We start from the raw sequence: 9,590 nt of genomic DNA on the forward strand, positions 1-9,590 counted from the left end.
CAAAATCATTCAATTCTCATCCATATTACAGTTTTTCTCAATTGCTAAAATACAATTTCTGAAACCTTGCTCCATTTTCTGAAAACATTGAACACAAAACCTCATCTTCAAGCACTATTTGCAAAACCACGGACTCCTCTTGCAAAATGAAACTTTCAACTCAAAACAGTTTTACCTGTGTTCAAAATCAAACACTGCTCTCAAATCATAAACAAAGTGATCAAAATGATATACACTATCAAGCAGTCAGTAAACAATACACCAATAAATATAAAATACATTGTTCAAAACATAGTTCTCAGGGAGAAGTAAATTTTTTTTTCTTCGTCATTTGTCTTTTGATGAATGAAAACATGTTCTATCATCGTAGCTCAAAATTGATCAGAAATTACTACTCTGCTTTGCTCTTTGTACTATTTTGCATTTCTTCCTCCTTCTACCCCTATTTTTACAGTATTGTACCTTGCATCTCATAAACTTGTCCTTGGTCTCTGGGATAGTGTAATTATTGTTTTTTGTTGAAATTAGTTTACACACATTTTCTGAAAGCATGCCTCATATTCTCAGAACTCTACACACAAATCAAAAAACACAAACACAATTGGAAAAACCCATCAATTCTCCTCCAAAATGAAACTTCACATTCAAAACAATGTTCTTTCTTCTCAAAATGGTATTTTGTTTTCAAATGACACACACAAACCATCATATTAATAGACATTTATAAGAACCAGTTGAACACTGATGTGCTCTATGTAAAACACTATAATGAATGTAAAACACTTCTCCATTCATCATAATGACATTGCTCTTTATATGGTTCAGTGTTACACTTACTACAGACAGTACATATATAAGTGTGTTGTAAATATTTTTGTATATATATATATATATATATATATATATATATATATATATATAAAATAGATTTTATAGTCAGAACACACAAATAACAAATATATTTTATTTTTCCAACAAAAACAATGTACAGTGTACATCCCAACCAACGCAAAGTTGCACATACAGTGGTGTACATACAAAACAACAGAAGAATTTACTGTGTACAGTCACAGTAAAAAAAACGATGCTGCATCTTCTCTTCGGTTTGGGTCTGGCCACAGCACCTCATCCACATCACAAGCAATGTTTTTCAGTCCAGCCATGAAAAGCATCAGCTGCTATATCTCGACATGCATCTTCCATAGCCTGGAGAAGGGGTTTACACATTTATGACAGGTGTTTACACATGTGATGAGTCAGTGTTCATATTTGAATGGCAGTGTGTTCCTTGTGAAAACAAGAGATTTTTCTGCCTGAAAATTGTGCCAAATGCAGAGAATTGTGTGTAGTGTTTTGAAAAAAGTGTTTTAGAACTGCAATGTGAGTGTAAAGCAGGAATTGTGCTTGTAGTTTAGCAGAATTGGTTCAGGGGGTTGGTGAATGAGTTACATGTTGTGGTCATTGTGTCTCAAGTATCAATATTTGTGTGTAAACAATCGAGAAAAACTGTAACACACGGCTCAAAACAGGCTCAGTGCAGCCAAACACAATGCACAACCCTTACTGAGATAACACACACTGTCACTCAGAACACACTGAGAGTAAAAACACAAGCATCAAACACCAATACAGAAAATACAAACTTTTCATCTTTACAGTTTCAACAATTGTGACTTCATACAAAGTCATATTTCTCCTCTTCCTCCTGTTGGGGTCGGCCTTTGGGTCCTGTTGTAAAAATATATTTTACAGTCAAACTTACTGTAATATATATCTGTGTAAATATTCTATAATTGCAATAGAAAATAAATTCCTGTAATGTTTTCATTTACTGTAAGGATGTAACTCTCAGCTGTTTGAATGATGGAAAATAGGCATTACAGATGCCACTGTGGATCTTTGCAGATTGTGTTGCACCCTCAACCCTTCCTCTCTCAATGAGAGACCACGATTCACGACAGGGTCTATAAGTGTAGCCCTTCTTTCATCTGAAATAACAGCTCTGTGTCTTCCTCCACGCATCTGCCCTCTCCCTGCCACCCTTCATCCAACCACGAACCCGTATTCCTCGTTCCTCGTTCCTCGTTCCTCGTGTGTGTGTGTGTGTGTGTGTGTGTGTGTGTGTGTATGTTGTGTGTGTGTGTGTGTGTGTGTGTGTGTGTGTGTGTGTGTGTGTGTGTGTGTGTGTGTGTGTGTGTGTGTGTGTGTGTGTATATGTATATATATATATAGCCTTTCAGCTGAATTTGCAACCCGCAGTGTTTGAAAGGCACAAGGCTTAAATCTATTCTGGTTTGAATGTTTGGTTCACAGTTTTGACAGCAGTGTGTTCATTTGAACAAAGTGCTGAAAATCCACAGTGTTGTGCAGGTTGTGGTTAAAGTCGTGGGATAAGTGTAGAGTTTTGAAAACTGTGTTCAAGCAATGAAAAACGAACTAGAGTTTGGTCCACATGAACTGCTGCTGTGCAGACTGTAGTTAGAGTTTTGCACATGTGACTCCAGTTGTGCCCACTGTCGTTTAGCAATCGAAAAAAACTGTATATGGCCCGAGTGTAACATGGTGATGCAGAACACCATGGTTGCTGATAGCAGCACAGATTGTGACATTACCACCTCGTTGACCAGGAACTTCAACAATGGCCCGCTGTCCAATCCCGCCTCTACTTCTCCTCTTCCTCTTTCTTGCCCACCTCCTCCCCTTCATCTTCCTCTTTCTTGCCCACCTCCTCCTCTTCATCTTCCTCTTTCTTGCCCTCCTCCTCCTCTTCATCTTCCTCTTTCTTGCCCTCCTCCTCATCGCCCACCTCACAGAAGCCCTCGTCCTCTCACATTGTTTCTTCTATCCATTTTCAGACTTTCTCCTTCCCACCTTCAACACTCTTTGCTCTATGAACTGGCTTATATCGGTTGTGTCACATCATTTGAAACAGGTTAAATCAAATTTGAGTGGTTGTGTTCAATCAATGAGAATATCTTCTCTATTTGTATTTGATTGTTGCCACTTGTGTTTACCAGTATGCATGGCATTTGCATGAGAGTGCAGAATGTGTTTTGAGAATGATAATGTGTTTAGCGTTTTGCTGAAGAGTCTAAGTGAGATCTGCAAATTGTGTTTTACTAAATTTTTACTACAGCTACATGTTTGTTGTTTTGTTCTTTGATGCCATTGTTAGTTCTGGTTTTGTGTCTGTTTTTTTTCATCCGATTATGAATTTGTTTGTCCCATTTTTTAAAGGGATATTTTGAAATGTTACTGTACTTATACCACATGTTCTGCACTTACTTTAAATTAGTGCATCTTAGTAGTTAGTAAATGTAAAACATTTGTCACTCTTTTGGTAGTCTTTTGCAGTTGTAAAAATAGGCCTGTTTTCAGGTATATAATTTGGTACTATTTTCACAAACATAACATTTTAAATGTTTTACATAAAACATTACTTGTAAATCAGATAGTAAAACAAAGTTTAGTTGTTTGAATTAGTCAATCTGAATGTCTTGTGATAATAATATAATAACTTGACGCGATCTGTTCACTGCATACTGTAGATGGATTAGTGAAATCTACTGAACATTTCAACTGTCTGCCTTGTTAACACGTTGTGTTAACAACATGTTTGTGTAAATAAAGGTAACAAACCTGTTTAGAGGATGTATTGTTTTAGCTACGTGGGCCATTTTGCAATAATCTGGTTTGACCACATTTCTAAAGCCCCTGCCCACTATCTGTGTGATACAAATACATTGTTGTTAATATGTGAACCATCCAAATGGAGTCATGCCAGTTTGATGAACTGGTTAGACTGGTTCACTGAAAAGAACTGGTTAAAACAAATACTGGTTTACATGAGGTGTGGCCGCTGTATAAAATAGGTATAGATGTGATCCAGTCTGCTTGGCATACCAAGACTGAATAATTAGATAAATATCCACCCAAAGGCAAGAGATTTGCTTGCTTCACTTGCAAAATGTCAAAGGTAAAGTACAAAGTATAAATCTATGTTAAGTTTGAAACTGTACAAAGACAACACACTTAATTCAATTCAATTAAATTTTACAATTTGCATTGTTCCAAAGCAGCTTTACAGGGGGAAAAACGAAAAACCCAAGAAAGGGTAAAACACACTACATGGTGTGTTATATAATAAATCCAATTATTCTAGTAAATAATATCTAATGTCAGCATCTCCTGGTGGTTTATTTAGCATATTTGCATTAAGTGAATGCTTGGCTGAAAAGATGCGTCTTTAGTCTAGATTTAAATTGGGCGAGTGTGTCTGATCCTCGAATAGTATCAGGAAGGCTATTCCAGAGTTTAGGTGCTACGTATGAGAAAGCTTAACCCCCTTTGGTGGATTTAAAAATTCTAGGTGTTATCAAAATAATGGTTTCTTTTCAAACAGGTTCAAAAGGGGACTGTAACAATAGGTTCAATAGAAGGAAGGAGGCGGGAACCGGCGAACGTAACACAACATTTAATATAATAAACAAAAAATACAGTTTGTCTAGATCGATTTGGTACATTTCTCCAAACTCAGGTAACAGCTGTCAAAACAGTTAACACAGCAAACTAAAATCTAACTTATGCTGGCGAAACAGTTAAGTATTCACTGCACAATGAAACACTGCATTTTATTCTAGTAATGCATTTATTAAAATTCAATATTAACATCAAAACTAAAAATGTGTTCTCTGTTGATTTTATAACAAATTCAGCTGAAGATACACAAATAAATAAATGAAAATACATGTTTTTCATTAAGTTCTTTAATGGGGAGTTCAGGTGTATAACAATAAGTTATAAGGAACAATAAGGAAGAAAATATAAGAATTACACATAATAAAACGGCCTGCTTTTACAACAGAATGCATAAGACTCTACCTTTAATAGACTAGTCTTTGCGCCATTAATCAGGTCAGTCATTTCATTGAAGCCTTAATAAAAACTATGGTTCAGGACAAAGAAAAATGTCCTAATACAGTGAAACTGAAAGTGTTTCTAGATGTTCTGCACCACAGACAAGAATGTAAAAACTGCAATGCAAATACACGTGATATAATAAAAGTGGAATATAAGTAAGTAAATTGAACACACATTTCATATGACTGTAATCTTTTTGAACCATTTACACACTGCTGTTGCTAACCTAAAACACTTTTAGCAAGTCTAATTCTCAGGGATTAGAGTACTGCAAATGAAGTACACAAAAGTGCAACTATACAATAATTCACCAAAGACTATACAAGACCAATGCTACAGACTGAGGAAAATATCATTTATTTCCCTCCATATACCCAAATCAGTCAACACGGAGAATCACAAGAAAACATGTCCCAGTTGTCATGTTACTACAGGTAGTGTGCATAACACTGTTTGTTTAGCAAACAACAGACAAACAAAATACTGTATCCAGTACAGGTAACAATTACAGTAAATAACAACAAACAAAAAATAATCTGAACAAATTGACAATATTGTACAGAAAATACTACAGTAAACATACTATACATTATCTCTTCGCCTAGCTGGATCTGGCCAGAGAATTTCTTCAACATCACAAGCAATATCCTCATAAGCAAGACAACGCGGGAAGAACCGTCTTGAATGTCGAATCCATCCTTGCACAGCTGCGGCGTCGAGTCGGTCACATGCATCCTCCATGGCCTGAATGAGGGGTACCTGAGCCTGGGGCTGAAGATCGTAAACCTTCCACCGCCATGCAGAGACGGAAAGTATGGTGGAAGGTATAGTACTGTCAACTGTGGATGGTGTTGAAACCAGTTCTGGACCAAAGTAACGCGGTGGAATGACACATTGTCCCAGATGACAGTGTATTGTATCTGGTGCATTTCATTACCTGCTGTGACGATGTGGTGCAATCGGTCTAAAAATGCGAGAATGTGAGGTGTGTTGTAAGGGCCCATTTTGGCATGGCGGTGGAGGACCCCATGCTGTGAAATGGCAGCGCAAAGGATGATGTTACCCCCACGTTGCCCTGGGACATTGATTATAGACCTGTGGCCGATGATATTTCTGCCTTTCCTTCTTGCTTTTGTGAGGTTGAACCCTGCCTCATCAATATATATGAATTCATGGAGGATTTACTCAGCAACCATCTTCAAAACTCTCTGAAATACAGTGAAAGACAACATTGTGTGGTTCAGGATAGGTCTAGTATATTACAGTCAATGTACAAAAGTAATGTGTGGAGTATGCAATATCACAGTGCTAAAGTGAACAATACAAACCTCCACATATTCATGCCGCAGCCGTTTGACCCTCTCTTAATTCCGCTCAAAAGGCACTCGATAAAGTTGTTTCATTTGAACCTGATGTCTTTTCAGGATGCGTGCCAGTGTTGACAGAGAGACCTGATGGACATTATGGAAAATGGCATGGTCACCGATAATGTTTGCTTGTAGTTCTTGTAGTTTGCTTGTAGAGCCTGATATCATTATTGGCCAAAACCATGTTTATTATCTCTCTCTCTTGTTCTTGCGTGAATATGGGCCCTCTTCCTCCTTGTCGTTCCCGACCCTCAGTCCTATGTAGAGAATAATACATGTAACTTACTGTACAATATCCTCCGTGTCCTCCTCCACGTCGTCCTCCTCCTCCTCCTCCTCCTCCTCCTCATCCTCCTCCTCCTCCTCCTCGTCCTCGTCCTACTCGTCCTCCTCCTACTCGTCCTCCTCCTACTCGTCCTCCTCCTACTCGTCCTCCTCGTCCTCCTCCTACTCGTCCTCCTCCTACTCGTCCTCCTCCGTGTCCTCCTCCTCCTTTTTATAGTGATTAAACCTGATTGGTGTGTCTACAATTTAGCAATCATATGTTTGTGCACCTGATGGCTGTGTTTAAAAGATTGGCTCATCGGTGTGCTCATTTGACAGTCAGTGCTTTGGAATTGCAAGGAAGTGACATCATGATATACTTCTGTGTCTGATGTATACAAGTGTGTTTAGTGTTTTGCAAATCACTGTGTGTAATGTTTTGCAAATAGTGTGAAGCTGACAATGTGCTTACAGTTGTGCAAATCTAGCCTTGTGTTTTGCTCCTTGAGTTTACGGTTTTGCGAATTGTACCCAATTTTTGCACCTGGGTCCTCTGTCCCTTGTTCACTACAGAATGAACCAGACATATTAGGACCCAGCAGACAGAGGGATCGTTGAGGCAGCAGTCGAAGCCACCGCCTCCCTTTCCAGGGCCGTTGCCGTCAGGCTCCCTTTCCAGGGTGACCGAGTGTCAGATACAGATACAAAGACTGAATAATCTGATATAAATCCACCCTAAGGTGAAATATACACTGAGAGTATAGTCATCTACATCCATTCTATTTGATTGTGTAACAAAATGACATTGCCTGTTTCTACAGTAATTATACAAATGAAAAACATAATTGATGACACTTGAAACCACTTCCAGCGAAGCTGCTGTATGCATGTAGGGCAATAAGACAATTGACATAATAACTATTTCATTATTATTGTCTAGCTCGCATGCCAAAACAGGGTGTAAAAAAGTTGTGTAAGAACAAGTTATATTACAGTTTTTTACGATTCACCAGTTCGCCCTCGCCGATAAACAGCTCCTTGTTGGGATAGATGGTAAAGTCAAGTCAAGTCAAGTCAGCTTTATTTATATAGCGCTTTTTACAATTTTCATTGTTACAAAGCAGCTGTACAAGAAAACATTGACTAAGGAAAACATAAAAACACCATCGCATCTGACAAATCTGAGAGGCTGAAGTAGAGTTATTTTCTCGGAACAAATAGTTTCCTCTCTCGTCAAACACCCTGAACACCATAAAGGCTGCATATTAACACCATTACAACCAGCATGAACACCCTATAGCAATGTAATGATATTTTACCGGGGAACAATCCTTGATCCTATTCCATTTGTGCTGTCCTGAATGAGTACTGAACAGTCAAAGGCAGATCACATTACACTCGCTAAAGTGCAACTGACCCCTCCCCATAAACAAACACATACAATAACAAATCACAACCAAACTGCTGTTGTAATTTTGTGAATGGTAATCACTATGGGGGTGAGCTACATTTATAAAGGAAATAGTTGGAAAGAAAAATTTATATAAACTGCTCAAAAACAATTTTCTTGAAAAAAATAACCTTTCTGTAGATCACACACGTGTCAAATACTGCTTCTGGTCTTTTAGCTCCAGGCCTGGCGTAAGGTCTCTTTAGTAATTTAGTAATCGTAAAGACTTGGATCAGGTGTGTTTGCTTATAGCGGAAGGAGTTGAATTCATGAATAGCATACCCCTAATCTAGATGCTTGTCATGATTCACAGTTAGGAACCTGGGCGTGACGTTAGATTACAACCTGCCATCATTACATTTCTATTGTCATACCTTTTTCATTTTACACGTTAAAACGTTTGCTGCCAGTAACTTAGTCTGGATTTAAATTACAATTTGGTTTTAAACATAAACATACCTAGTTCTTCTATTTTCTTTCATAAAACAAGAATAAATGTCTAAGGTCACCCTTCTTGGTATGTTAATGTATTGTAATTTAGGATTTTTTCAATAGAAAACATGAAGAAAATGCTTTGTAAGAATGTCAGTGTTGCTGTGCTAATGCCAGTAATGAGACCGGTCTCTTATTGCTCATTTTGAAGTGTTACAGTCACTTACAGTTTTTTACAGACGCTAGGACACATTTCTCAATCCTTAGTTCACTTTTGCAAAACTCTTCACACAGTGAGCACAACAGAAGTCTATGTGGGCTAAACTGAGGATCAATTATCATTGCTTTGGCACAAAACGCATTCAATGACTACATCTCTCAAACGTCATGAATTGTTTTCTCAGACACAACTCAGACACAACAACTGCCAAAACTCTTTGTACGTACAGGCCAACTTTCACATGCTTACATACTGTTTTCAAAACTGTTAAACTTATGTTTCACTGTGCAGTGAAAACTGAATAAGACAGCAGTTTGCTACATTTCTAAAGTAATATTTGCATGAAATATATTTTAAATCTTAAAATTACTGTAAATGCTATAAAAACAATTGGACCAGCCACAGCCGATTCTAATTGTAGAGGAACATAGAGAAGTGGGTGAAAGAGGAAGAAGAGTGGCTGGGAGGGGACCAGGAATACGTATGCGTGGTGGAAGAAGAATAAGACGAAGATCAAGAGCTGTAGTCTCAGATGAGATCAGAGCTACCGTAATTGATCATGTAGTAAATCATGGTCGCTCAATGAGAGAGGCTTGTCAGAGAGTACAGCCAAATCTGCAACGCTCTACAGTTGCATCTATTGTTAGAGTTTCTGCAAGGGAATTTGACTGAGTTGCACATTACAGAAGTAAATAAACTTATGTGTAATTGTATCTGCATTTTTGCTTAGGACTCAATGGTTACCTCACACAAGTGGTAGAGGAAGGATGCTCACTGATGTGCAGGAAACTGCCATTGTTGATATGGTATTCAGAAACAATGGGATAAAACTCACTGAGATTCGAGACAGAGTCTTGGCAGACAACGTTACTTTTGCAAATATTCACAGTGTAAACATTTTCTAGAGTCCTAAAAAAACATCAGGTCAGGATGAAAC

Source organism: Barbatula barbatula (assembly GCF_947034865.1).
Source record: "Barbatula barbatula genome assembly, chromosome: 17".
NCBI classification, from domain to species: Eukaryota; Metazoa; Chordata; class Actinopteri; order Cypriniformes; family Nemacheilidae; genus Barbatula; species Barbatula barbatula.